Source organism: Hyperoodon ampullatus, assembly GCF_949752795.1.
Source record: "Hyperoodon ampullatus genome assembly, chromosome: 2".
Taxonomy (NCBI): Eukaryota; Metazoa; Chordata; class Mammalia; order Artiodactyla; family Ziphiidae; genus Hyperoodon; species Hyperoodon ampullatus.
In genome coordinates, this window is record NC_136915.1 from 56177005 (window position 1) to 56203286 (window position 26282).

At 37.1% G+C, this 26282-nt stretch overlaps 1 pseudogene across 1 annotated transcript in view; it reads right to left on the reverse strand.

Moving 5' to 3' along the window:
* The window catches only part of LOC307064441 (very-long-chain (3R)-3-hydroxyacyl-CoA dehydratase 1-like), an 86331-nt pseudogene extending 61329 nt beyond the window's left edge, over positions 1-25002 (reverse strand). The window contains exon 1 of the transcript in view: positions 24266-25002. The product of the transcript in view is annotated as a very-long-chain (3R)-3-hydroxyacyl-CoA dehydratase 1-like (transcript). The remainder of the gene's footprint in view (positions 1-24265) is intronic.
* Between the last annotated feature and the right edge of the window lie 1280 nt (positions 25003-26282).

Here is a 26282-nt window from a genome sequence, read left to right on the forward strand (position 1 = left end):
CTCTCAACCACTGTGCCACCAGGGAAGCCCAATGCCTGCTCCTTTGCGCCAGAATCCTGCCTCCTCTGGTGTCCTGCCTCTGAGTCATCTTTTCTTTCAGATGCTGCTGATGAATATAGGAAGATGAAGAAATGGAGATCTGAAGAAATGACAGCAGAGAATCCTAATAATGACCTGGACTTTATTTGAAATATCTTTTTTAAAAATGTAAATGCCTCTTATACTGAGATTAACCTCTTGCTAGTTTATTTTCCCCCTCCCCACCTTTTGTCTTTTGTCTTCTATGAGTTTTAAGGTTATATTTTCCATATCCATTCTTTTAGTAGTTACTCCAGGTATTTTAACATGCACACTTTAAAAAGTCAAATGTTAATCAATATCTTTCTATTTCTTTCCCAAAACAAAGACACTAGTGCTTCATATCTAATCAAACTTCTCAAATTATATGTTATTGTTGTCCAGTATTTGGTTTATATTTTTTAATTTGACAAAATAGACATTATTACTTTATACAGTCAGTATTTGTTTAGATTTACCTACATACATATAGAAATCTTTGCTGGTAATTCCTTTCTGTATCTGAGACTTTCCATTTGGTAGTACTTTTACCTGAATCTGCTGGTAGTAAATTCTGTTATCTTGTTTTCTTCTAGCGTGGATATGTTATTCTTTCCCTCCTCTCTTGAACCATCATTTCACCACGTATTTCATTGTTGGTTGACAATCATTTTCACTCAGCACTTTAAGGATACCACTCATTGTCTTCTAGTTTTCATTATTGTACAAAAATTACTCCATCAGGCTATTTGCAATGCCTTGTAGAAAGTCTTGACTCTCTAGTTGCTTTCCAAGTCTTCTCCTTGCCTTTGATGCTTTGTAGTTTCACTGTGATTTACATCTAAATGAGAATTTCTTTTTATTTATCTTTGCCTAGGATTTTTTGGAGTTCCAAATCTGAGGATCAGTTGTGGTTTTTTTTTAGTTCTAGAAACTTTTGGCCATTAGCTCCTAAATGATTGCTTCTTCCACATTCTCTTTATTATATCCTCCTGAAACTCCAATTAGAGAACTTTTCCATATGTTAGATAAGTTAGAACTTCTAACTGTTAGAACTTCTCTCTCTTCCCTATGTCTTAATCCCTTTCTCCCCTTATTTTTATGCTACAGAATGTATCCTTTACAACCTGCAGTAGCATTAAAAAAAATCCACTTCTATCTAAATATAATTGGAAATACAAAGCTCCAGAAAGGGAGTTGGAAGTAAAAAAACCTTGTTCTATCACAGGGCTAAAGCTCAATCTTCAGTCAGACCTGAGCAAGCTCATTAGCTGTCTTGCCCTCAGGGCCACTCTGGCACCTCTCTGGAAGAGGCACACCCACACAAAATCCCTTAGCCCTCCACACAAAGTATATGACCCTGATCTTGAGGAAGAGGTAGGTCAGTCAAAAATAGCATATTGTTCTTATTCTTTGTTCACCAATTAGAGCTTCTTTCTGCAGAGGTGGGAGATGGAGGGGGCATGTGGTCCTCCATATCAGCCTGAATTACCTGCTTCAAGCAGAGAACGTTATTATTGAAAAGTTGTAGAAGAATGTAATACATGCCAGGCTACCCAAAGCCTAGCCAAGATCCCATACTGACTCCTTTGATTTACTTAAACATTGTGTGTTGAGGTCAGTTGCATCTCCAAAACTCTTTAAGAACTTCTGGTTCCATACCTAGCTTCTGTCACAACAATCAAGCTCTGAATGAATTGTTTGCAATACAGAGATGGCTGGACACCAAAATTATGATTTCCATTTTCAGATGCTGAATTTGATAGATTTGCCATCAGAAAATCGACCTACTTTTGTTTGAGCAGCCACCATGTTGCTTCATTACCCTACTTCTAATGGGCAGACTTGAAGAATGACACAGTTTATCCTTAAAGTACTTTGTACCCATTGCCTGCTTTATCATGACTGCTCATGTCATTCCCACTTCAAAAACAGAAGTCAGTGTAACTGAATAATTGTCCTGGCCATCTCTCTCCCGGCTCCGATGACAATAAACAACAACAACACACACACAACTACACACACACCATTTGAAGTCCTTTTTGGAAATAGATATTTAAAATAAACAACAAAGGCTTTCTCTGGGTAATATTGTGTCCACACCTGGTGTTAATTCACGTATACTATGAAAGCAAGTCTGATCTCCTTAGCATTGAGTTGAGGTGGATTTTGTCTTTATAACTGAGTCCACAGGACAAATGTAACAAAAGTTCTAGAAAAGCATTTCTCAAAGCACACTGCTCAGAACAAAAGAACCTCGGGAAATTAAGAGGTGTAATGTAAGAAAAGTGTTCCATAGTCCAGCAATTTTGAGTAACACTGCATTAAATGAGGATAATAAAGTTAAACAGGCCTCTTTACTGCAGGACTTTTCAGAACCTTCACTATACTAATGTACATTGTAAATCATAAACAAGAAGATAATATGTAGCATTTTTTCAAATGTATTTGACCACGGAGTACTTTTTGTTAAGCATCTTACAAGAAGTGTTCCATGAAACAGACTTGTAAATCATGTTGGAGAGTACACATTGCTTTATTGCTCAACTTTCTTCCTCCTGAGGTAGAAAAACCCAGCAAATCCAAGAGAAGCATCTCTTTTGGAGCCATCTGGTGTTGATTTTTTATGAGTCAGTTGGAATAGCTCTGTCACATCTGAAAGAGATGTTCCTTGCCACAGAGTCTTTTGTCTGACCACTCTGAGCAATCACAGACCTCCCTGCCTTCTTCCCTACTTTTTCTCCCAAGATAACTCCAACCCAGCCCTGTTCCTGGCCTTTAGCCTTCATGTCTTCCCTTGCCTCCCTTGGCTTTCAACCTTTATGATTTGCTATGTCCATTGCACGCTGTACTTTGGCCTTTGGTGCTGCTGTTATTTCCCAAAATCCATTCTCTTTCTGGCTGTTAGACTTGGATCCTGCACTGTGTTTTGGGAGAACTCCACTTCCTCCCCCTAATAATATGCTCCTATTCTTATCCACCTACACTCAGCTACTAGTGGCCTCTTGCTTCTACTTCCTTATTCATCCCTTCCAGCTTCCCTGTAGAAGCTTATTCTATCCGTGTCCTTGACCCTCACCTGTAGCATTGCCCACAGCTAGGAGGTAACATTGACTACTGATGCTTATCAGGACCACAAAATATTGGAAGGATTTCTCTTGCCACATAAAAGATCAACCCCGCTACAGGAGTACACCTTGAGTGCTAAGGCTCAATATTAGTGTGTGGGTCCTTTTGAGTCCCCTGTGGTTTGCAGGTTATATAGCATTAGTCAGTGGGTATCTCACAGTTATTTTGTACCAATAAGCAATGGCATTATGACAACTTGTTCCTTCTATATTTTTAATATCTTTTATCTGTTATACAACACTCCTTAAACTTCGCTTATTCACATGTTATTAGGAGTCATGGTGGCTCTCTGCTTATAGATCAGAGATTATCATTGGCCTGTCATTTTACTTCATCTTCTTTTGCTTTTAGTTATTTTTTTTCCGTTTAAGCTCGCAAAGCCCTACAGGCAGAAGTGCCTTCAAATTAAAGTGCATTGTTAATATTCCAGACCACACACACTTGGTTCTTCATGTGGCTTTGAGTTTTGCTGCTGAGATGATGGTGCATGATATTCTCATGGTGAGAAAATGTGCCCAACTCAGCCTATTTTGAAAACTCTTTTGTTCCCTCAGGCAAACTTGGCATGGTTTTGTTATAAAGGTTCAGTTGGGATAACCCATATTCTTTCCCCAAGGTCACTTTTCAAATTCTTTGTCAATCAGTTTAATGAAAGGTAAATAAGTACCTGACTTCAGAGTAGCCAAACAGAGTCAGTTTCTTGGGGCAAGTGTATGTGAGCATGTACATGTGCGTGTGTGTGTGTGTGTGTGTGTGTGTGTGTGTGTGTGAATGTGGTGGGGAGAGTTGAAAGGAGATTACAAGTCCCTCTTTCAGTGACATCATGGGGCAAGAACATTTAAATGTCTTAGAAAATTGACAAGATTATTAATTGAAAGACAGGTACCATCAAAAACTTCAAAAAGATATCTCAGTGCTTATTTTCATTAACTGGGATGAGTATGTTTACAAAAGATTTAGAGGATGTTGTAAATCATATTTTTAAATAATATGACTTCTGATGCTGAAGTAAACCAGATTCCAAAGCTGCCCTCAAGGACACTTGTTCTTGTCTGCCCAAGCCTGTCTGTATCTGTTCCTTAGAATCACTTCACCCTCCACAAGAACACTAATCTTCAAGCCTGGACCATGTGCTTGTTCCAGGCTGCTCTGTTACAACTTGGCTCATCTACCCTCTCTCTCTGGATATATCCACACATTCTCACTTCTGAGTCAAGAGTACTTGGCAGTCATTTCCCTGCAGAGATTGGCTCTTCTTCTTCCTATACACTTAGCCAAAGCTTACTCATCTCTCAGTGTCAAACTCACAACAGTTCAATTCTAAACTCCAAAAGGGTAGAGGCTATGTCCTTTCTTTCCAATCACTTACCCAGTGCCTGGCATATAATAACTTCTCAAAAAATAATTTTGAGTGAATAGCAAATGATTGAGTTTTAAACATGGGCTACAGAATCAGGAAATCCTGGGGTATTTAACAAAAGGTCAGGTTGATGCCTGCCCTGAGTGACCACTCCTGCAGAGGGCAGCTCTAATTATTCACCTGTTCATTCCCTTGTTATATGTTAAGCCCCAACTCTGTACCAGCACTCTGCTAGGTTCTGTGGGAGATAAAGATAAATCAGACTAGACTCCTATTCTCCAGAAACCTGTAGTCTGGAAGGTGGAATTTGATATGCACGTCAATAACTGGAACACAAGGTTGAAAGTGACAAAAGCCAATAGAGAAAAACTCTGATAGATGAGAAGAGGAAGGAGATTAATTATGTAGGAGGATGTTACAATGAGACTTTGCTGTCTCACTTTGAGAATCAGATAGGTGCCAAGTTCCTCACAGTGACTCCACTGCCCTAGAGCAAAGGGCCAGACCGTTTACCCATGGAATGCTGGGAGACCCACCTCAAGGCATGGAAGAGGTGATGTACCAGAGGCCAGACCGGGGGATTTCTTTGGACAGAATGATCAGTGTGCTGTGCATTCCCCTCTCACTTGTCCTCTGGGTGGAAGAAAAGGAGTTGGGGAACAAAGGAGTTGCTGTCCTTCATCTCAAACCAAGTGAGGGGCTTCTAAGGGCATGTCAGAAGCTTGGGGAATGTGAGGACTTGTATCTTAACCTACTCTGGTGGTTTAAATGTGAACAACCACCATCAGCTGAAGAGAGGAGAATGTATTGGGAGCAAGCTGCAGCTCCACAAACAGCAGGACAAAGGTTCACGTGTTCCTGGAAGGAAAGATGTAGATTCCATGAGAAGGAGCTGATCTGGGGTCTTCTCAAAATAGAACATACTCAAGAAGATTCCCCAACAGGGTGAAAGGATCCCAACAGAAAGGGTCTGTGTAGGGTGTTTGAAAGCCCAGGCCTGGAATCAGCTCATCAACAGCTGCCAGAGACAAGCATTGTGTACATTGGGGAGACTGCCATCTGAGGTCTCACTGGGAGGCTCTCCAGAAAACCCACAAAAGCACTTCATGAAAGCCAGCATCCGGGGGGAACCGATAGATCACCACAGCTGTTCTGGCCATATGAACCGATGCCATTTCCCCTAATCCCCTCTGCCTTGGCCCAACTCTAAGGGCTTAGACAAGCCAGCAGTGAGTGAACAGAAGGATGGGCTGGGAACAAAAGAAGAAGACAAACAGGAACATTCTGCCTCCTCTGTGGGCTTCCAGGCCCAGGTCAGGACCCTGCTGCAGGAAGGGAAAAGCTTTATATTAGATAAAAGTTTAAAGTTTTGATGGTTACCCTGGACCAGGCTGAAGTTATGTGATTATGAGGCAAGAGTGGGCTTTTTAATGCCAAAACAAAGGGACTATGTATTCATTACCTAAGTGTGACTGGAAAAGCCATATTGGGATATTGCCCAATATATCCCAGTATTGAGACCTGCCCAATATTTCATCTAGGGAGGGTTTAAACCAAGCAACAGTAGAAAAACAAAAATGTTGCTGTTTGGTTGCATCTATCTAGTGACAGTTCATTCGATAAAAGCAGTTATAGTTCTTCTAGCTGAGGACAAGAGGGAAAGAAAAGATTATTTTTTAAGTTTTTATTAAAATATACTTACAGAAAGTGTACCTCTCATAAGTTTATAGCTTGATATACTTTCACAAGTTGAGCACATCAATGTACCCAGGACCCAGCTCAAGCTCTAATACCCCAGAAAACCCCCTTGGGATCCCTTTCAATCAGTACTCCTCCCCCAGGGTAACCACTGTCCTGACTTCTAACAGCCTAGATGAGTTTTGGTTGTTTTGTACTTGAGGTAAATAGAATCATGCACTGTAAGGATGCTGTGTGCTCTTTTGTGGCTTCTTTTGTCAACATTCTGTCTGTGGGTTTCATCCACATTGTTCTCTGTTGTCATAGATCTTTTATTTTCATTGCTCTGTAGCATCCCTTTGTATGACTATAACAAACTTTATTTATCCATACTTCTGCAAGTGGGCATTTAAATAGTATTGTTGTAAATGTTCTAGTATGTCTTTATTTCTGGTTATACACCCAGAAGTAGAATTGCTGGCCCATAGACTATGCATATATTTAGCTTGAGTAGATGTTGAAAAAAATGGTTGTATCAATTTCCACTCACACCACCAGCACATATGAGTTCTATTACTCCACAATCACATCAACACTTGGAATTTTCCTACCTTTTTACTTTATCCATTCAGATGGGAGCAGTGGTATTTCATGGTGGTTTTAGTTTGCTTTTTCCTATAGACTAATAAAATTGAGCACTTTTTCATATGTTTATTGACCATTTTTCTACCCTCCTTTATGAGGTGACTGTTCAAGTTTTTGTCCTTTTCCCCCTAAATGGATTATTTCTCTTTTTTTAAATTACTTTGTAGGAGTTCATTATAGAGGTTTGGTATGAGTCCTTTGTCAGATATATGTATTGTGAATATCTTCTCTCAATCTGGGTTTCATTTTTACTCTTTTAAGATATTTTGATGACCAGATGTTATTAATTTTAACATAGCCCAATGTATAGTGTTGGGTACAGATCAGGGGAAAAAAAATTCATGTATATCTCCAATTCACTCAACACTGTTTACACAGAAAACTACATTTCCCCTGCAGTATTGCGTTTGTTATATAAACTAGGTACGACATATGTGGACTCTATCTGTTCTGTTCTATTGGTCAGTTATCTATCCTTGCATCAATATCATACTGCTTTAATTATTTGCTATAGTTTTCTAATAGATAGTGATATCTGTTAATGGAATTGTTTTTCAAGACTTCCTTAGAAATTCTGAACTCTTTTAGAGACGTACTTTATTAGATTGAGGAAGTTCCCTTATAGTCCTACTTTTCTGAGACTCTTATCAAGAAAATATGGTGAGGTACTTCCCAGAACTTCCGCCGCCAGTGTCCTTGTCCCCGTGGTGAGCCATAGTCACACCCCACCTCTTCAGGAGACCTTCCAACAGTAGCAGCCGTGTGGCTAACAGGGTCTTGGTGCTCTGGCTGGGTGTCCGGCCTGAGCCTCTGAGGTGGGAGAGCCAAGTTCAGGACATTGGACCACCAGAGACCTCCCGGCCCCACGTAATATCGATTGGTAAGAATTCTCCCAGAGATCTTCATCTCAATGCTAAGACCCAGCACCACTCAACGACCAGCAAGCTCTAGTGCTGGATACCCTATGTCAAAAAACTAGCAAGACAGGAACACAACCCCACCCATTAGCAGAGAGGCTGCCTAAAATCATAATAAGTTCACAGACACCCCAAAGCTCACCACTGGATGCAGCCCTGCCTACCAGAAAGACAAGATCCAGCCTCATCCACCAGAACACAGGCACCAGTCCCCTCCACCAGGAAGCCTACACAACCCACTGAACCAACTTGACCCACTGGGGGCAGACACCAAAAACAGCAGGAACTACGAACCTGCAGCCTGCGAAAAGGAGACTCCAAACACAGTAAGGTAAGCAAAATGAGAAGACAGAGAGATATGCAACAGATGAAGGAATGAAGTAAAAACCCACCAGACCAAACAAATGAAGAGGATATAGGCAGTCTACCAGAAAAAGAATTCAGAGTAATGATAGTAAAGATGATCCAAAATCTTGGATATAGAATGGAGAAAATAAAAGAAACGTTTAACAAGGACCTAGAAGAACTAAAGAGCAAACGAGCAATGATGAAGAACACAATAGATGAAATTAAAAATTGTCTAGAAGGAATCAAAAGCAGAATAACTGAGGAAGAAAAACGGATAAGTGACCTGAAAGATAAAATAGTGGAAATAACTACCACAGAGCAGAATAAAGAAAAAATAATGAAAAAACTTGAGGACAGCCTGAGGCCTCTGGGACAACATTAAATGCATCAACATTCAAATTATAGGGGTCCCAGAAGAAGAAGAGGAAAAGAAAGGGACTGAGAATTTTTTTTTTTTTTTTTTTTTTTTGCGGTATGCAGGCCTCTCACTGTTGTGGCCACTCGTGTTGCGGACCACAGGCTCCGGACACGCAGGCTCAGTGGCCATGGCTCACGGATCCAGCCATTCCGCAGCATGTGCGATCTTCCCAGACTGGGGCACGAACCCGTGTCCCCTGCATCGGCAGGTGGACTCTCAACCACTGCACCACCAGGGAAGCCCTGAGAAAATATTTGAAGAGATTATAGTTGAAAACTTCCCTGATATGGGAAAGGAAATAGTCAATCAAGTCCAGGAAGTGCAGAGAGTCCCATACAGGATAAATCCAAAGAGAAACACACCAAGACACCTAATAATCAAACTATCAAAAATTAAATGCAAAGAAAAAATATTAAAAACAACAAGGGAAAAGCAGCAAATAACATACAAGGGAATCCCTATAAGATTAAGTGCTGATCTTTCAGCAGAAACTCTGCAAGCCAAAAGGGAGTGGCAGGACATATTTAAAGTGATGAAAGGGCAAAACCTGCAACCAAGATTACTCTACCCAGCAAGGATCTCATTCAGATTTGATGGAGAAATTAAAACCTTTACAGACAAGCAAAAGCTAAGAGAATTCAGCATCACCAAACCAGCTTTACAACAAATGCTAAAGGAACTTCTCTAGGCAGGAAACAGAAGGGAAAGACCTACAATAACAAACCCAAAACAATTAAGAAAATGGTAACAGGAACATACATATTGATAATTACCTTAAATGTAAATGGAGTAAATGCTCCAGCCAAAAGACATAGGCTGGCTAAATGGATACAAAAACAAGACCCATGTATCTGCTGTCTACAAGAGACCCACTTCAGGCCTAGGGACACATACAGACGGAAAGCGAGGGAATGGAAAAAGATATTCCATGCAAATGGAAATCAAAAGAAAGCTGGAGTATCAATTCTCATATCAGACAAAATAGACTTTAAAAACTATTACAAGGGACAAAGAAGGACACTACATAATGATCAAGGGATCAATCCAAGAAGAAGATATAAAATTGTAAATATTTATGCACCCACCATAGGAACACCTCTATACATAAGGCAAATGCTAACAGTCATAAAAGGGGAAATTGACAGTAACACAATCATAGTAGGGAACTATAACACCCCACTTTCACTAATGGACAGATCATCCAAAATGAAAATAAGTAAGGAAACACAAGCTTTAAATGACACATTAAACAAGGTGGACTTAACTGATATTTATAGGACATTACATCCAAAAAAAAAAAAAAAACAATACAGTTTCTTCTCAAGTGCTCATGGAACATTCTCCAGGATAGATCATGTCTTGGGTCACAAATCTAGCCTTGGTAAATTTAAGAAAATTGAAACTGTATCAAGTATCTTTTCTGACCACAATGGTATGAAACTAGATATCAATTACAGGAAAAAAAAACTGTAAAAAATACAAACACATGGAGGCTAAACAATGCACTACTAAATAGCCAAGAGATAACTGAAGAAATCAAAGAGGAAATCAAGAAATACCTAGAAACAAATGAGAAAGAAAACATGATGACCCAAAACCTATGAGATGCAGCAAAAGCAGTTCTAAGAGGGAAGTTTATAGCAATAAAATCATACCTCAAGAAACAGGAAAAATCTCAAGTAAACAATCTAACCTTACACCTGAAGCAATTAGAGAGAGAAGAACAACAAAAAACCCCAGTTAGCAGAAGGAAGCAAATCATAAAAATCAGATCAGAAATAAATGAAAAAGAAATGAAACAGTAGCAAAGATCAATAAAACTAAAAGGTGCTTCTTTGAGAAGATGAATAAAATTGATAAACCATTAGCCAGGCTCATCAAGAAAAAAAGGGAAAAGACAAATCAACATAATTAGAAATGAAAAAGGAGAAGTAACAACTGACACTGCAGAAATACAAAGGATCATGAGAGATTACTACAAGCAACTCTATGCCAATAAAATGAACAACCTGGAAGAAATGGACAAATTCTTAGAAAAGCACAACCTTCTGAAACTGAACCAGGAAGAAATAGAAAATATAAACAGACCAATCACAAGCACTGAAATTGGAACTGTGATTAAAAATCTTCCAACAAACAAAAGCCCAGGACCAGCTGGCTTCACAGGAGAATTCTATCAAGCATTCAGAGAAGAGCTAACATCTATCCTTCTCAAACTCTTCCGAAATATAGCAGAGGGAGGAACACTCCCAAACTCATTCTACGAGGCCACCATCACCCTGATACCAAAACCAGACAAAGATGTCACAAAAAAAAGAAAACTACAGGCCAATATCACTGATGAACATAGATGTAAAAATCCTCAACAAAATAGTAGCAAAGAGAATCCAACAGCACATTAAAAGGATTATACACCATGATCAAGTGGGGTTTATCCCAGGAATACAAGGATTCTTCAATATATGCAAATCAATCAATGTGATACACCATATTAACAAACTGAAGGATAAAAACCATATGATAATCTCAATTGATGCAGAAAAAGCTTTTGACAAAATTCAACACCCATTTATGATAAAACCCCTCCAGAACGTAGGCATAGAGGGAACTTACCTCAATATAATAAAGGCCATATATGACAAACCCACAGCCAACATTGTCCTCAATGGTGAAAAACTGAAACCATTTCCTCTTAAGGTCAGGAACAAGACAAGGTTGCCCACTCTCACCACTCTTATTCAACATAGTTTTGGAAGTTCTAGCCACAGCAATCAGAGAAGAAAAAGAAATAAAAGGAATCCAAACCATAAAAGAAGAAGTAAAACTGTCACTATTTGCAGATGACATAATACTATACGCAGAGAATCCTAAAGATGCTACCAGAAAACTACTAGAGCTAATCAATGAATTTGGTAGAATAGCAGGATACAAAATTAATGCACAGAAATCTCTTGCATTTCTATACACTAATGATGAAAAATCTGAAAGAGAAATTAAGGAAACACTCCCATTTACCGTTGCAACAAAAAGAATAAAATAGGTAGGAATAAACCTACCTAGGAGGCAAAAGACCTGTATGCAGAAAACTATAAGACACTGATGAAAGAAATTAAAGATGATACAGACAGATGGAGAGATATATAGATAGCTAGTGGGAAGCAGCTGCATAGCACAGGGAGATCAGTTCTGTCCTTTATGTCCACCAAGAGGGGTGGGATAGGGAGGCTGGGAGGGAGATGCAAGGGGGAGGGGATATGGGGATATATGTATACATATAGCTGATTCACTTTGTTATACAGCAGAAAGTAACACAACATTGTAAAGCAATTTTACTCCAATAAAGTTGTCAAAAAAAAGATGTATTTTTTCAAATGTTTTTTCTGCATCCAGAAAGATGATTATATTATTTTCATCTTTTATTTAAGTAATGTGAATCAAAATAACCGGTTTTTAAGTGTGAAACCAACCTTGCATTCCTTGGGATCAACTCCCTTGCTCATAATGTATTACCTTTTTTATATATTGCAAGAGTTCATTTGTTAATATCTTGTGAAGGATTTTTACCTCTACGCTACATGAAGGATATTAATTTTATTTTCTACTTTAGTACTCTCTTTGTCAGGTTTTGGTATTAGGATTTACTGGCCCCATAAAATAAGTTGGAAAAAGTTCTACCATTCTCTATTTTCAGGAGTAATTTGTGTGAAACTGATTATTTATTCCTTAAATGCACGACTGAGTTCATGAGTACAGCCATGTGGGCCAAAGTTTTCTCTGTAGGAAAGTTTTTATTACATACTCATTTTCTGAATAGATGTAGGGCCCTTCAGATTTTCTATTTCTTATTTTGTAAGTTTTGGTAAGTGGTGATTTTTGAGAAATTTGTCCATTTCTTAACAGTTGTTGAATTTATTAGCATAAAATTCTTAATAGTATTCTCTTATTTCCTTTTAATGTCTGTAGGATCTCAAGTGATTCCATCTTTTTCATTCTTGATATTAATAATTTGTGTTTTTATTCTTTTTCCTTTTGACTAGTATTGGTAGGATTTATTTATTTTGTTAATCTTTTCAAAATATTAACTCTTGGCTCTGTTAGTTTTTTTGTCTATTTTCTCTTTTATTTTCACTCTTTTCTATTTCCTTCTTCTATGTACTTTGTGTTTAATTTGATGTTATTTTTCTAACATTTATGTGAAAATCTTAGATCATTGCTTTTAAAACTGTCTTCTTTTTCAATATATTCATTTAAAGCTATAAATGTTTCTCTAATCACTTCTTTAGCTGTATCCCACAAATTTTTAAAGTAGTGTTCTCATTAGCATTTAGCTCCAAGTAATTTCTATTTTCTTTGTGACTTTTTCTTGACCCATAATTTATTTAGAAATGTTTTACCCAATTTCTAAATATTTATAATATTCTAGATATTTTTCATTATTAAATTCTGATTTAATTTTATTGAGGTCAGACAACATACTCTTTGTGATATCTAACTTTTGAAATCTATTGAGTTTTTTTTTTTTTTACAGGTTAATATATGGTCTGTCTTGGTAAATGTGCACTTGAAAAGAATGTATACACTGCAGATGCTCTGTATAGTGGTCAGTTAAGTCATGTTGGTTGTCTTACCATAGTTTTATTGATTTTTTCTACTACTTGTTTTATCAATTACTGAGAAGGGGGTATTAAAATCTTCAGCTATGATTATGATTTTTATCTATTTTTCTTTATATTCTGACATATTTTGCTTTTTGTTTTCTATTCATCCTGTCTGTTTTTATTTCTCCTCCTTTTCTATCTTCTTTTGGGTTGAATATCTTTATTTTATTTTATCTTATTTATTAGTTTTTTAGCTATAACTCTTCCTATGACCTTTTTTTTTTTTTTTTTTTTTTTTTGCGGTATGTGGGCCTCTCACTGTTGTGGCCTCTCCCATTGCGGAGCACAGGCTCCGGACACACAGGCCCAGCGGCCATGGCTCACGGGCCCAGCCGCTCCGCGGCATGTGGGATCTTCCCAGACCGGGGCACGAACCCATTTCCCCTGCATCGGCAGGCGGACTCTCAACCACTGCGCCACCAGGGAAGCCCCCTATGACCTTTTTATGTATAATGTACCTTACAACAGTATGAACTCATTCACTTCCTCTCCTGTGTAATTATTGCTTGTGCAATTATTGTTATATATTTTGCTATTATATATTATAAACTTCCATAATACACTGTTATTATTTTTGCTTTAAAAGTTTAATCATCCGAAGAGAAATTAAGTGAAGAAAAAATAGTAATCTATACGTAGCCACATATTTACCATTTTGCTGTTCCAGAATCCTTCCTCTAGATCCAGATTTCCACCTGGTATCATTTCCTTTCAGACACAAGAATTTCTTCTAACATTTTTTTTCATGAATTTCTGCAGAACATAAATCATCTCACCATTCTTTTATCTGAAAAATCTCTATTCTTCTTCATTGTTGAAAGATATTTTTACTGATATAGAATGCTAAGTTGATAGTTTTTCATTTCAACACTTTAAAGATGTCATTCTATTTTGTTTAACTCCATTATTTTATAATAAAAAATAAGATATCATTCTTATATATTTTCTCTGTTTAAAAATTTTTCTTTTTATCTGTGGGTCTTAGCAGTTGGACTGTCATTTGCTTGGATGTGGTGTTCTTTGTATTTATCCTTTTAGGAGTTCTCTGAGCTATTTGGATTTGTGGGTTGATGTATTTCCACTAAGTTAAGGAAATGTTTTATCTTATTTCTTAAGAACAAAATTTCTACCCCATACTCTCTCCTTTTTTTCTGGCACTCCAATTACCCATGTGTCAATCAGTTTGTTGTCCCACAAGTCACTGCAGTTTGGCTAACTTTTTCAATTATTTTCTCTCTATTCTTCAGTTTGTATAATTTCTGTTCTCTTGTCTTTAAATTGATTTGTCCATTTTTCTGCAGTATCCAATCTTTTAAATTCTATCAATTAATTTTTTCTTTTTCTTTTTTTTTTTTTGTTTTTGGCTGTGTTGGGTCTTCGTTGCTGCACATGGGCTTTCTCTAGTTGCAGCAATTCGGGGCTACTCTTCATTGCACTGTGCAGGCTTCTCATTGCAGTGGCTTCTCTTGTTGCGGAGCACAGGTTATAGGTGTGCAGACTTTAGTAGTTGCAGCATACGGGCTCATTAGTTGCAGCATGCAGGCCCTAGAGCACACTGGCTTCAGTAGTTGTGACGTTCAGGCTCAGTAGTTGTGGCACACGGGCTTAGTTGCTCCACGGCATGTGGGATCTTCCCAGACCAGGGATCAAACCTGTGTCCCCTGCATTGGCAGATGGATTCTTAACCATTGCACCACCAGGGAAGTCCCAATGTTTTCTTTTTTGATATTGTATTTTTTCAGCTCTAGAATTTCAAGTTGGTTCTTTTATAATTTTTATTTCGTTTTTGGGATTCCCTGTCTTTCACCCATTTTGCTCATCTTTTTTTTTTGGGGGGGGGGCTGCATTGGTTCTTCATTGCTGCACACAGGCTTTCCCTATTTGAGGCTAGCAGGGGTTACTCTTCATTGCAGCCTGCAGGCTTCTCATTGTGGTGGCTTCTCTTATTGTGGAGTACAGGCTCTAGGCTCACGGGCTTCTGTAGTTGCAACACACGGGCCCTAGAGCCCATGGGCTTCACTAGTTGCAGCACGTGAGCTCAGTAGTTGTGGCACACAGGCTTAGTTGCTCCGCAGCATGTGGGATATTCCTGGACCAGGGATCGAACCCATCTCCCCTGTATTGGCAGGCAGATTCTTAACCACTGCGACACCAGGGAAGTCCAGCTCATCTTTTCTTTTTAATCCATTAACATATTTATAAAACCTATTTTTAAATTCCTGTCTGAATGCTAACATAAAAGTCATCTATGGATTTGCTTCTCTTGACTATGTTTTCTCTTTGATTGTTTGCTTATATGTTCCTGTTTCTCCAAATTTCTAGTAATACCTTATTTTATCCTGGACAGTATGGATGATACATTATAGAGATACCGTATTTTTGAAAGAAAGTTGAATTTGTACTAACAGAGAGTTAAGCTATTGGTGGATCACATTAATCTTTTTTTTTTCAGTTTTACTGAGAAACAATTGGCATACATCACCAGATAAGTTTAAGGCATACAGCATGATAGTTTGATTTACATATATCATGAAATGATTATCACAATAGGTTAAGGTAGAATCCATTATCTCATATAGATATAATATAAAGAAAAGAAGAAAGGGGAAAAGGAGGGGGGAAATTCTGCTTGTGATGAGAACTCTTAGGATTTACGCTTAACAACTTTCCTGTGTATCAAGCAGTGTTAAATATAATCATCATGTTCTACATTGTGCCTCTAGTACTTATTTGTCTTTTTAGTGGAAATTTGTACCTTTTGACGACCTTGCTCCAATTCTCCCTCCTCCCACTCTCAGCCTCTACTAACCACACATATGAATCACGTTAATCATAAGTGGAGGCTTGTTTTAAGTTCTGTTATAATGGATTTATTTTCATTTTGCATTTAATTCTAGACTGGAGCCTGTAGTCCTGGGCTTCTTATAAGGTATGGCTTTTCTGAGGTTTTAGTGAAAAGTCTGAGATGTTCACCAAACCCTTCTAACTTGACAGAATGTGAACTTTGAACTCTTTCTCCCCAGCTCCATGCAGCTATTAAAATTTCTTCCTCCTAGCCACTTTTTGCTGGCATTCTTGTGTTCTCACTTTGTGAGTTTTTACTTTTGCAGCCACTAAAGGATTTTAGGAAATTTTGAATGCAAAATTTGAGGGGTGGTGCACAACCATTAATATAAAAATTTTCTACCTCATCATTCAGGATAGGCTAAGTTATTCTGTAATAAAAAGCAGAAAATCTCAGTTTTCAGCAGCTTAAAAGCAACAAGAGTTATAGCTTGCCTTGAACTAACAGTCCAGGTAATAACAATTATGGACTCTACACTCTGGGTTTATTTTAATGGTTATTTGAAAAATTACAGCTATCATACCAATCCCTTGATTTTAATCATATTATTACTTAAGTCAAGTTAATTAAAATAAAATTAGTCAATTTAAACAAAAATATGAAGAAAATAAAGTTGATGCCTGGAGATGGACAAAAATTTTGAAAGTGGTATCTAAGCCACTGATGTATGACAAAGATATAAAATATTCTCCTAAATCCAAAGCAAATTTAGATTAAGAAAAATAGTTTGAGATGGTTACTTGAACAATAAATATTAATTAAAGTAATATGATGCTTTCTATGGAAATTGACTATATTTTTGGTGCTGCATCACTAACGAGGTATAGTCTTATAGAAATATTGGGTACATTCATAAATATTGAAAAATAAATATAACAGTAAATATTTAAACTCTTGTAACTTGATGCTTTAACTAATACTACCATTAACTTTTCCATGACTTTAGGTAGATTTTGGATGAGGTAATGAGCTCTCTACTTTGGATTTCTTAGTGTCTAGTTTAAAGTTTGTACAATAATCCATTATTGTACTACATTTTGAGATTTGCCAAAGATGAGTAAAAAGAATGTGTTCCTCAGCCAGCTTATATAATTTTGACTTTGGCCATGAATATTTTACTCCTTTTCAGCTCCTCTTTCTGCTGTTTCTTAAATGGCATCCCGTGCAAGATTGTTGAAAGATAGCAGAGATCAACATGCCACTATTGTTTAAATGCAAGTCCATGACAACCTGAATCTAAAATGAATGCTCAAGTCAGTGTTAATGAATCAGTACATTCATAATTGGAAAATAAGCCTTTTTCTCCCTCTCCCTGACTTGGTAATACCTCTCATTATCTGGTGGTTCTGAGAATGCCTGTGATAGGCATCAGAAGGCAACATTGGATGAAGAGCTACCCTAATCCCATTGATAGCAGAAGAAAAGGGAAAGAAGCTGGGATTTCCCCCCCACCGTTTATAGTCTTTTAATTAAGCTAAGACTTTGTTGTGTCATTTACAACTAGGAGAACTGCACAGGCAGCTGCATTTTACATATTGAGTGGGTATAAATAGAAGAATTAATATAGAAAAGATGAAAAAAACATGTGGATAATCGGTATCTGTTACCTCCTGAACACTATCATGCTTTTATTTTAAAAAGCCAGTCTGTGTACCTGCTATTTATTTTATTTTTGGCTGCATCGGATCTTTGTTGCTGCGCACGGGCTTTCTCTATTTGTGGTGAGAGGGCGCTACTCTTTGCGGTGCACAGGCTTCTCATTGTGGTGGCTTCTCTTGTTGCGGAGCATGGGCTCTAGGCACGTGGGCTTCAGTAGTTGTGGCCCACGGGCTCAGTAGTTGTGGCTCGTCAGCTCTAGAGCTCAGGCTCAGTAGTTGTGGCACATAGGCTTAGTTGCTCTGCAGCATGTAGGATCTTCCTGGACCAGGGCTCGAACCCATGTCCCTTGCATTGGCAGGCGGATTCTTAACCACTGCCCCACAAAGGAAGTCCCCGATCCTGCTTTTTTTAAACTGGCTTTTCTAAACTATAAAGATTAGATCCAGAATTCCGAACCTGCGGACATGAGATGAATTCCCTTTAATTCTCACCTAAAACTCTCTAAGCCGATTTCATAACTGTACATTAATTGTATGACTTTTTATTTAAGGTCTCTCTTTTCCTAGATAGCTACAATATTATATTAATTTCAGGTGTACAACATAGTGATTTACAATTTTATAGATTATACTCCATTTAAAGTTATTATAAAATGTTGGTTATGTTTCTTCTGCTGTACAATATATCCTTGTAGCTTATTTATTTTATATATAGTAGTTTGTACCTCTTAATCTCCTACCTCCATCTTGCCCCCACCTTCCTTCTCCCCACTAGTAACCACTAGATTGTTCTCTATATCTGTGAAGCTGCTTCTGTTTTTTTATATTCGTTTGCTTTATTTTTTAGATTTCACATATAAGTGATAACATATAGTAGTTGTCTTTCTCTGTCTGACTTATTTCACTAAGCATAATACCCATAATACCCACGTTGCTGCAAATAACAAAATTTCATTCTTTTTTATGGCTGAGTAGTATTCCACTGTATATATATATACCACTTCTTCTTTATCCATTCATCTTCTGATGGACACTTCCATATCTTGGCTATTGTAAATAATGCTGTTATAAATATCAGGGTTCTTGTATATTTTTTGAATTAGTATTTTCAGTTTTTTCAAATACATACCCAGGAGTGGAATTGCAGATAGTTCTATTTTTAGTTTTTTGAGGAACTTTCATATTGTTTTCCATAGTGGCTGCAAAAATTTACATTCCCACCAACAGTGTACAAGTGTTCCCTTTTCTCCACATCTGCACCAGCATTTGTTATCTGTGGTCATTTTGACAATAGACAGTCTGACAGGTGTGAGGTGATATCTCATTGTGGTTTTGATTTACATTTCTCTGATGTTTAGCAATGTTGAATATATTTTCATGGACCTGTTGGCCATCTGTATGTCTTCTTCGAAAAAATGTCTATTCAGGTCTCTTACCGATTTTTTAATCAGGTTGTATGTTTTTGTGATTCTGAGTTGTATGAGATGTTTATAGATTTTAGATATTAACCCCTTATTGGTCATATCATTTGAGAATATGTTCTCCCATTCAGTAGGTTGGTTTTTTGTTTTGCCAATGGTTTCCTTTGCTATGCAAAAGCTTTTAAGTTGAATTAGGTCCGCTTTGTTTATTTTTACTTTGTTCCCTTTGCCATAGGAGACAGATACAAAAAATATTGCTACAATTTATGTCAAAGAGTGCTCTGCCTATGTTTTCTTCTAGAATTTTTGTGGCTTCATGACTTACATTTAAGCCATTAATCCATTTTGAGTTTATTTTTGTAATGGTGTGAATTTATTGATGGTAAGCCATTAATCCATTTTGAGTTTATTTTTGTAATGGTGTGAGAAAGCAGTACAGTTTGATTCTTTTGCATGTAGCTGTCCAGTTTTCCCAACACCATTTCTCGAAGAGACTTTTTTGCCTTTGTATATTCTTGCCTCCTTTGTAATAAATTGACCACATAAGTGTGAGTTCATTTCTGGATTCTCTATTCCATTGATCTATATATCTCTTTTTGTGCCAGTACCATACTGTTTTGATTACTGCAGCTTTGTAGTATAGTATGAAGTCATGGAACATGATACCTCCAGCTCTGTTATTCTTTCTCAAGATTGTTTTAGCTATTCAGGGTCTTCTGTGTTTTGATACAAATTTAAAAACTATTTGTTCTAGTTCTGTGGAAAATGCCTTTAGTATTTTGATAGGCATTGCATTGAACCTTTAGGTTGCGTTCAGTGGTATGGTCATTTTAACAATATCAGTTCTTCCAAATCATGACATGGAATATCTTTCCATCTGTTTGTGTTGTCTTCAATGTCTTTCATCAGTGTCTTACAGTTTTCCAAGTACAGATCTTTAACCACCTATGTTAGATTTATTCCTAGGTATTTTATTCTTTTGATATGATTGCAAAAGGGATTGTTTCCTTAATTTCTCTTTCTGATACTTTGTTGTTATAGAAGTGCAACAGATTTCTGTATATTAATTTTGTATCCTGCAACTTCACTAAATTCATTGATGAGCTCTAGTAGTTTTTTGGTGGCATCTTTATATTTTCTGTGTATAGTATTGTCATCAGCAAACAGTGACAGTTTAACTTCTTCCTTTCCAATTTGGATTCTTTTTACTTCTTTTTCTTGCCAGATTGGAGTGGCTAGCACTTCTCATAATATGTTGAATAAAAGTGGCTAGAGTAGGCATCCTTGTCTTATTCCTAAACTTAGAGGAAATGCTTTCAGCTTTTCACCATTGAGTATGATGTTAGCTCTGTGTCTAAAGGCTCACATGCCTTTATTATGTTGAAGTATGTTCCTTCTATACCCACTTTCTGGAGACTTTTTACAAAGTATGTTGACATACTTTTTAAGTATGTCATACTTTATAAGCATGTTTATCAACATAAATTAATGTTGAATTTTGTCAAAAGCTTTTTCTGCTCTATTGAGAAGATCATATGATTTTTTAACATCTTTATTGGAATATAATTGCTTTACAGCGCTGTGTTAGTTTCTTCTGTATAAAAAAGTGAATCAGCTATATGTATATGTATATCCTCATATCCCCTCCCTTTTGCATTTCCCTCCCACCCTCCTTATCGCACCCCTCTAGGTGGTCACAAAGCACCAAGCTGATCTCCCTGTGCCATGCAGCTGCTTCCCACTAGCTATCTATTTTACATTTGGTAGTGTATGTATGTCAGTTTTACTCTCGCACTTCGTCCCAGCTTATCCTTCCCCCTCCCCGTGTCCTCAATCCATTCTCTACATCTGTGTCTTTATTCCTGTCCTGCCCCTAGGTTCTTCAGAAGCATTTTTTTTAGATTCCATATATATGGGTTAGCATATTAGTTTTTCTCTTTCTGACTTACTTCATTCTGTATGACAGACTCTAGGTCCATCCACCTCACTAAAAATAACTCAATTTCATTTCTTTTTATGGCTGAGTAATATTCCATTGTATATATGTGCCACATCTTCTTTATCCATTCTCTGTCGATGAACAATTAGGTTGCTTCCACGTCCTGACTATTGTAAACAGTGCTGCAATGAACATTGTGGTACATGACTCTTTTTGAATTATGGTTTTCTCAGGGTATGTGCCCAGTAGTGGGATTGCTGGGTCATATAGTAGTTCTATTTTTAATTTTTTAAGGAACCTCCATACAGGCCAATATCTCTGATGAACATAGATGCAAAAATCCTCAACAAAATAGTAGCAAACAGAATCCAACAGCACATTAAAAGGATCATACACCATGATCAAGTGGGGTTTATCCCAGGAATGCAAGGATTCTTCAATATACACAAATCAAACAATGTGATACACCATATTAACAAACTGAAGGATAAAAACCATGTGATAATCTCAATTGATGCAGAAAAAGCTTTTGACAAAATTCAACACCCATTTATGATAAAACTCTCCAGAACGTAGGCATAGAGGGAACTTACCTCAACATAATAAAGTCCATATATGACAAACCCACAGCCAACATCGTCCTCAATGGTGAAAAACTGAAACCATTTCCTCTAAGGTCAGGAACAAGACAAGGTTGCCCACTCTCACCACTCTTATTCAACATAGTTTTGGAAGTTCTAGCCACAGCAATCAGAGAAGAAAAAGAAATAAAAGGAATCCAAACCATAAAAGAAGAAGTAAAACTGTCACTATTTGCAGATGACATAATACTATACGCAGAGAATCCTAAAGATGCTACCAGAAAACTACTAGAGCTAATCAATGAATTCAGAAGAGTAGCAGGATACAAAATTAATGCACAGAAATTTCTTGCATTTCTATACACTAATGATGAAAAATCTAAAAGGGAAATTCAGGAAACACTCTCATTTACCATTGCAACAAAAAGAATAAAGTACCTAGGAATAAACCTACCTAAGGAGACAAAAGACCTGTATGCAGAAAACTGTAAGACACTGATAAAAGAAATTAAAGATGATATAAACAGATGGAGAGATATATCATATTCTTGGATTGGAAGAATCAACATTGTGAAAATGACTATACTACCCAAAGCAATCTACAGATTCAATGCAATCCCTATCAAACTACCACTGGCATTTTTCACAGAACTAGAACAAAAAATTTCACAATTTGTATGGAAACACAGAAAAACCCATATAACCAAAGCAGTCTTGAGAAAGAAAAACGGAGGTGGAGGAATCAGGGTCCCTGTCTTCAGACTATACTACAAAGCTACAGTAATCAAGACAGTATGGTACTGGCACAAAAACAGAAATATAGATCAATGGAATAGGATAGAAAGCCCAGAGATAGACCCACGCACATATGGTCACCTTATCTTTGATAAAGGAGGCAAGACTACCTAATGGAGAAAAGACAGCCTCTGCATTAAGTGGTGCTGGGAAAACTGGACAGGGACATGTAAAAGAATGAAATTAGAACACTCCCTAACACCATACGCAAAAATAAACTCAAAATGGATTAAAGACCTAAATGTAAGACCAGACACTATCAAACTCTTAGGGGAAAACATAGGCAGAACACTCTATGACATAAATCACAGCAAGATCCTTTTTGACCCACCTCCTAGAGAAATGGAAATAAAAACAAAAATAAACGAATGGGACCTAATGAAACTTAAAAGCATTTGCACAGCAAAGGAAACTGTTAAAAAGATGAAGAGACAACCCTCAGAATGGGAGAAAATATTTGCAAATGAAGCAACTGACAAAGGATTAATCTCCAAAATATAGAAGCAGCTCATGCAGCTCAATATCAAAAAAATAAACAGTCCAATCCAAAAATGGGCAGAAGACCTAAGCAGACATTTCTCCAAAGAAGATATACAGATTACCAACAAACACATGAAAAGATGCTCAATATCACTAATCATTAGAGAAATGCAAATCAAAACTACAGTGAGGTATCACCTCACAGCAGTCAGAATGGCCATCATCAAAAAATCTATAAACAATAAATGCTGGGAGGGTGTGGGGAAAAGGGAAACTGCTTGTACTGTTGGTGGGAATGTAAATTGATACAGCCAGTATGGAGATCATATGATTTTTATTCTTCAAATCGTTAATGTAATGTATCACACTGATTGGTTTGCAGATATTGAACCAGCCTTGCATCCCTGGGATAAATCCCACTTGATCATGGTGTATGATCCTTTTAATGTATTGTTAGATTCAGTTTGCTAATATTTTTTGAGGATTTTTGCATATATGTTTGTCAGTGACCCTGGCCTCTAATTTTCCTTTTTTGTGATGATATTTTTGTTTAGTTTTGGTGTGATGGTGATGCTGGCCTTGTAGAATGAGTTTGGACGTGCTCCTTACCCTGCAATTTTTTGAAATAGTTTGAAAATGATAGGTGTTAACTCTTCTTTAAATGTTTTGTAGAATTCACCTGTGAAGCCATCTGGTGCTGGACATTTGTTTTTGTGAAGTTTTTAAAATTACTGATTCAATTTCATTACTGGTAATTGGTCTGTTCATATTTTCGATTTAAACCTGGTTCAGTCATGGGAGACTGTAGATTTCTCAGAATTTGCCCATTTTTTCTGAATTGTCCATTTCCGTGGCATGTAGTTGTTTGTAGTACTCTCATGAATCTTTGTATTTCTGTGATGTCAATTGCAAAGTCTCCTTTTTCATTTCTGATTTTATTGATTTGAGCCATCACTCTATTTTTCTTGGTGAGTCTGGTTAAAGCCTTATCAATTTTATTTATCTTTTCAAAGAACAAGCTCTTAGTTACATTGATCTTTTCTTTTTTCTTTTTTGTCTCTATTTCATTTATTTTTGCTCTGATCTTTATGATCTCATTTCTTCTACTACTACCTCTGATCTTTATGATCTCTTTTCAATTATTTTTGCTCTGATCTTTATGATCTCTTTTCTTCTGCTTCTTCTGGGGTTTTGTTTGTTCTTCTTTTTCTAATTCCTTTAGGTGTAAGGTTTGAAATTTTGAGATTTTTCTTGTTTCCAGAGGTAGACTTTATCACTCTAAACTTCCCTCTTAGAACTGATTTTACTACATCCCATAGATTTTTTTTTCATGAACCTGTTTATTCCTGTTATTAACCCTTAGACTCAAGTAATCCTGGTTATTCTGGAAAAAACACCTTGTTGTAGGGATCATTTCATCATCCCTTTCAACGATCACCTCTCCATGAAGCACCTTTCTTCTCTGACGTAACATATGAAAGTAGATTGTGGAAACAATGGTATATATGAGGCCATGGTTATAAGAAGAAAATAATAATAGTCAAAAGAAGCATTGTATTTATTCAGAAGTCTTATTGAGAACATTCCTTTTTTCTTCACATATGATAAGGCAGCATATATCATAAGAAGTTCACCAGCAACTCTGACAGGATATAAATGATAAAAAAAATTATATTGGTTTTATAATGTGAGTAAAGAGCCACACCATAAAGACTCTTGAACTCACTTGGACCCCAGCCACAAGCACAGAAGTAGGTACAATTCTGCAAGCAATGCAAATGTCTGGAAAAATTTAAGTGTCTTCTAAATACTTTTATATAAACCTTTGTGTATTCCTTTTCCCACATAAAAATGTACCAGCCAGTACATTTTTACTACAGTACATGTAGTAGCCAGTACCAGCCACCCTGCAGTCGTGGTGATGCTGTAGAAGGTGAGCCAGGCGGTGGCCAAGAAGCCTAGGCACCTCCTCTTGCCCATGGCCTCCGAGGCACTGCCATTGGTACTGTCCTCCTCACCAGACGCCATGGTGGCCGCACAGCTGGGGGGACGTGGATGAGAGGAGCAGGGGAGTGGGAGGGGGCCCAGCTGAGCACACTGCTGAAGCACCATCGCCCACTGGCACTGCATCCATCAGGCGCCCCCTGTGCCACACACAGGGAGCTCAGCACTGCCAGCCCAGCCACCCACTGGGGGAGGAGCGGGCACCCCCAGCCCCCATAGATTTTGAATTATTGTGTTTTCATGTTCATTTGTTCCCAGATTTTTTTATTTCTTCGTTGTTTAGTAGCATATTGATTAGCCTCCATGTGTTTGTGTATTTTGCAGTCTTTTTTTCTATAGTTGATTTCTAGTTTCATAGCATTGTGGTCAGAAATGATGGTTGATATGATTTTAGTTTTCTTAAATTTACTGAGACCTGCTTGGTAGCCTAGTATGTTCCATGTGCATCCATGTGCACATGCTCCATGTGCATCCATGTGCACACATTCCATGTGCATCCATGTGCACATGTTCCATGTGTATTTGAAAAGAATGCATATTCTGCTGCTTTTCAGTGGAATATTATATATATATACATATATGTGTGTGTATGTATGTATGTATATATGTATATACACACACGCATGTGCATACACACACATATATATATACTATCTGGTCTAACGTGTTGTTTAAGGGTTGTGTTTCTTTATTGATTTTCTGTCCATATGCCCTACTGTTATTGGGTTACTGTCAATTTCTCCCTTTATGTCTGTTAATGTGTGCTTTATGTATTTAGGAACTCCCATGTTGGGTCCATATATATTTACAATTGTTATATCTTCTTCTTTGATTAATTCCCTTGATCTTTATGTAATGTCCTTCTTTGTTTCTTGTTACAGTCTTTATTTTAAAGTCTATTTTGGCTGATATAAGTACTGCTATCTGGCTTCCTTTTAATTTCCATTTGCATGGAATATCTTTTTCCACTCCCTCACTTTTAGTCTGTATGTGTCTTTAGATCTGAAGTCAGTCTCTTATAGGCAGCATATATATAGGTCTTGTGGCAGCATATATATATATATATATATATATATATATATGGTTTTAGTATCCATTTAGACATTCTTTGTCTTTTGATTGGAGCATTTAGACCATTTACATATAAAGTAATTATGGATAGGCATGTACTTATTGCCATTTTGTTCATTATTCTGAGTTGTTTTTGTAGTTCTTTTTTATTCCTTTCTTTGTCTTTTGTTCTCTTCTCTTGTGATTTGATGATTGTAATTAGTGTTATATTTGGATTCCTTTCTGGGTTTTGGGTATGTATCTGTTATAGATTTTTGGTTTGTGATTATCATGAGGTTTACATATAGCAAATATATATATATATATATATATATACACACATATATATGATTATTTAAG